Below are 4837 nucleotides of genomic sequence, written 5' to 3' on the forward strand. Positions count from 1 at the left end.
TTTCCTACTATGGATGTCAATGGGACCAGAAACATAAAGTTTCATAGGGTCCAAAAAAAATATTCATTTCGCTTTTAGACAAAAGGGAAAGCAACACATTCTCACATGTGAGAAGCTGTAACATAAAATGTTTGTTATTTTTACTTGTAAATACTTACACATCTAGACTACTAAATCAAATCTTTATGTTTTGGGGCTTAAGAATTATTAGTATTATAATTGACATTCTTTAGTTTCCTTGGGCACAATATGATGCGTTTTAAACACAAAAGACTTGCATTTTGGTGATGATATAAAGTCAACTTAAAAAAAAATAAGTCAATGGAACAAACTGGAATCATATTACCAATACTTAAACTTATCCACAAATTTAAGTGCACTCAAAACAACTAAGTTATTACTTCATCAATTCATTTTTGAGTTAGGTTAAATTTATCTGAATGAGTCACTCCAAATTATTGTGATGTTTAAGTTATGTTAAATTACTTCTTTTATTAAGATGGGCTGTTAGGTTTTACAGTGAAACTCAACTGCAGGCGGCAGATCCTTTTCCTATTTGGCGCCTAAACTCTGCACTGTAAACCCTAATGTTGTAATTAATAAAGAATTCAAGTTAACATAACTTCACATTACAAGTTTTGCCATCAAAACTTAAACAGGTGTGTTTAAATTACTCATTGGCAGTAAAAATCTTTTGAATTAAGATTTTAAGTGTTATTAACTCAGAATTTCCATTTATTTAAATTATTCGTACGTCTCTGTTTAAAAATGATTGGTCGCGCTTGAAATTCTGCCTTGACAACAGCGCCGATTGGCCAATATAACACAAGGCGGGAATTTTTTTGTCGAATTTGGTGAAGACGCAGCACTGACTGCGGTTCACAATCATTTGCAGGAACACCTGAAAGAAGAAATAAATAATACAGTTTAAAGTTAAATAGGTAAGTAAAGGTTTAAACGTAACGCATAAATATACACACGTTGTTTTTTTTATTTCCTTATACGTTTTATTGTCATATTATTTGCATGTTGAAAATACTTTTCCGTTTTACTCTGGCAGCGGGCCAGCTGCACAAGCAGCCAGACAGGCGTTAAAGCAGGCGGGAAGAGAGTCGTCGTGAAAGACCCAGAGTACGCTGGTAGGTAGAATACTGGAAAAATATATATTTAAATTTTGCTTAGTTGCCTTTGAGTATTTTCGAGTTATAAACACGTTCGTGTTACCAACTTTCTGTAAGAACATCTGAATTTCCAGTTTTCCTCCTGTAGGGACAGTAACATTAGCAGGCAGGTGGTTATGAAGCAGACGAGGAGGGGGAAGAGTCGAGGCCACAGGAGTAACGTTACGCTGGTAAATTTTGCTTTATTGTCTGCTATGTTTTATTTTATTTTTTATACAACTGGACTTAAGGTATAAATGCATTTAAGTTAAAACCCCTTAACTTCCAAACATAGCCAATGTTTTACAGACTAACTTAGCGCTGTTGTTTACAATAGACCTAAGCGTGATATTGCTGCTGGAACTTCGAGACAAATCTATTTCCAGACACTGAAATGTCTCTTTGTGTAATTTGTGAAAGGACGTTTCTTTTATTTGGTGTAAAATTTGGCTGCCGCGTGAATACTGACTTATGCCTAACGTTAATCGTTATAAGAATTTATTTGGCCGGTATGTTACTAAAAACCGCAGACCTTTTCCTGCCTGCGACACATTTACAGAGATATTATTAATTAATGAATGGTTATGTGGAATGAAATTATATGAAATGATAGGTCTATGCAAGAAGCTAAACCTCATATATTACCTTTAATTCACAGCCTCTGCAAACAAAGCTGAATTTTGTTTACTAACTTACAGTCTGGAACACAAGCGTAAAGATGTATATCAAACTTTGGGAAAAATCTCCCTTAATGTTCTGCTAAATAAAGTCGCCCACATCTTGGATGGCTAGAGTGAGTAAATTGACAGCAAATTTTTATTCATGATAGTAGATAGTAGATTGATTCTTTATAAACTGCAATATAGACTTCATAGTTGATCTCTGATTGAATGTTTAAAGGCTATAATAATGTATTATTATCAAGTGGTTGGATTTAATAAAATTTTATTTTTTTCACACAAGCTATCAGAGCCAACTGAAACTGAACTTTGGTGCTTCAAGGACTACCCCTTTGGTTTGGAGATGACTCCTGCTTTCTTTAAGATGTCTTTGGTAAGTGTTCCAAGGAGAAAATGTCCAAAAGACACCCTCTCACCCTCTATACACACTCTAACACATTCACAATCTCGGTCATACACACACACTGTATCAATCTAAAGGGTTAATTCACTCAAAAATGAAGATTCTGTAATTCATTGACTCACCCTTGTGTCATTCCATCTTTAAGACACAATAGATTTTTTTTAATGATATTCTGTAACTTTCTGTCCCTCCATTGACATCCAACACAACTACACTTTCAAGGATGATAGGAAAGACTTTGCAGTACTCTGTACTACTGTACTCCAGTGGTTTAACCTCAATTTTATGAAGCAAAACGAGTGCTATGTTTGTGCAAAAAAAACATAATTTACCAGTGTAATTGTTTATCTGCAACGCGCGTTCAAGACAGTATCTCATATAGCACCACAACGTGTGAGTTTTGTATTCATGTGAGAGCAGACGTAATTGCGTGACCGTGCATTGGAGATTATATTTTTTTACAAGTTGTACTTTTTTTTTTTGTTGCACAAACAGATTACTTGTGTAGCTTCATGAAATTGAGGTTAAACCACTGGAGTCACATGGATTACTTTAATGATGTCTTTCATACCTTTTTGGACCTTGAAAGTGGTAATTGAATTGGATCTCTAGTATGGAGGGACTGAAACCTCATGGGTTTCATTAAAAATATTTTAATATGTTCCGAAGATGAACGTAGGTCTTTCAGATGTGCAACGACACAAGGTTCAGTAATTAATGACAGAATTTAAATTTAACATTTTGGGTGAACTAACCCTTTTAGGTTGATATTGATGCAGTGTATGTGAGACATCGTGTGAATGTGTAATAAAAAATGAAAATTCTGTCAGTAATTACTCACCCTCATGTTGTTCCAAACCTGTAATACTTTCGTTCATCTTCGGAACACAAATTAAGATATTTTTGATGAAATCTGAGAGCTGTCTTACTCCTCCATAGGTTTCTATCGTAATTGTAACTTGCCGGCCCAGAAAGTTAAAAACATTGTTAAAATAGTTAAAGTGACTACAGTGCCTCAACCTGAAGTTTATCAAGCGATGAGAATACTTTTTGTGCGCAAAAAAAATAAACAAAATAACGTTTATTCAACTATACATTGTCCTCTTTGTTTCTCTGAGTGAGTTCAAGTAGTCTAACAGTGCAGCACTTCTGGGTTGTACGTCAGAACGTAGGCTCACTATTGGCCAGCATCACACACATGACCAGCATGAGCCTCCATTCTGATGTACAACCCAGAGGCGCTGCACTGTTACATAATGTAACGCTACGCTTGATAAATTTCTGGTTCAGCCACTGGGGTCACTTGTACTATTTTAACATGTCTTTACAAACTTTCTGGGCTGGCAAGTTTAAATTACAGAGAAGCCTATGGAGGAGTGAGACAACTCTGATCATCAAAAATATTTTAATTTGTGTTCCGATGATGTATTACTGCGTTGAAACAACGTGAGGGTGAGTAATTACTAACAGAATTTTAATTTTTTTGGTGAACTAACCCTTTAAGTTAAACCTTTTTGAAATGTAAATGAGCTTGGATGTATGTGAATTAATTTTAATTTGTTAATGTTTTTTCACTAGATGTCCGATGATCACCGCTCAATTCTTTATGTGCCAGTGGGGATTTTGATAGTTGAAGATGGGACAAGATGGGTCTCCCTCTTCAATTGGAATCGTAATCGAGGGAAAATTAGTGATGGACAATCTACATGACCTTCCTGAAAAAGCAATGTGCCTTCTGTTCGGACTTCTATATGCATAGCACCTGAGTCACCCAAAGTCACTGGGATACATGTTTGACTTCATTCAGCGGATTCTACTTTCCTTGGGGCAGAAAGACCTCCAGCCTAAAACACAGTCGTTGGCAAACCAGCTGTTTGGCTAAAATCGAGAAATTGCTTGGCGCACTTTTAATTGCAACACATTTACATTAAACATGGTCTTTTGAAAATGAGACTTAAAAATATGAGCTTAATGTTTTTTTTTTTTTTTATGTGAGTGTAATGTTCTGTAAAAATGTAAGCTTACTGTTAAACATGAGCTCAATATTTTAATGTGACTTAAAAATGCAGCTTGCTGTTAAAAATATGAGCTACTGTTTTCTAAAAATGTGAGCTTAAGTGCTGTTCAAGTGTCTAAATGTGACTTAAAAATATGAGCTTGATATTAGTAATGTTTCTTAAATCAATGTAAGTGTATAAACCAAATAAAGCTGTTAATGGAAAAACAATATTTCTATTAAATCATTAAAACAAGTAAACAAGTAAACCATATAAAACTCAAAAATTTAAGTTAAGTCTATTTGCCTTTTTAAGTTATCTGTACTTGAACATTTAAGTTAATTCAATGAAGAGACCAACATTAGGTCTACTCAATTGAATTGAGTTGTCAATTTTGCCATTACTCAATTTTACTTACGCAACCACTTTCCTCAAATCATTTGAGTAGTCTCAACTTATTAGGGTTTACAGTGTGGAATAACCTAAACATTGTTCGGGAGGCAGAAACTGTAGTTTAAACCTAGATTAAACACCCATCTCTTTAATCTGGCTTACACATAACATACTAATATGCTTCTAATATCCAAATCCGTTAAA

The 4837-nt window shown here is 34.5% G+C and overlaps 1 long non-coding RNA gene across 1 annotated transcript; it reads left to right on the top strand.

The window, feature by feature from the left end:
• The first annotated feature begins 518 nt into the window (after positions 1-518).
• Positions 519-4450, top strand: LOC113118550 (uncharacterized). Its single transcript, XR_003294338.1, has 5 exons — positions 519-941; positions 1061-1139; positions 1270-1351; positions 2124-2213; positions 3822-4450. It is a non-coding gene; the product is annotated as an uncharacterized LOC113118550 (long non-coding RNA).
• Positions 4451-4837: the final 387 nt, after the last annotated feature.

Source organism: Carassius auratus, chromosome 18, assembly GCF_003368295.1.
Source record: "Carassius auratus strain Wakin chromosome 18, ASM336829v1, whole genome shotgun sequence".
Taxonomy (NCBI): domain Eukaryota; kingdom Metazoa; phylum Chordata; class Actinopteri; order Cypriniformes; family Cyprinidae; genus Carassius; species Carassius auratus.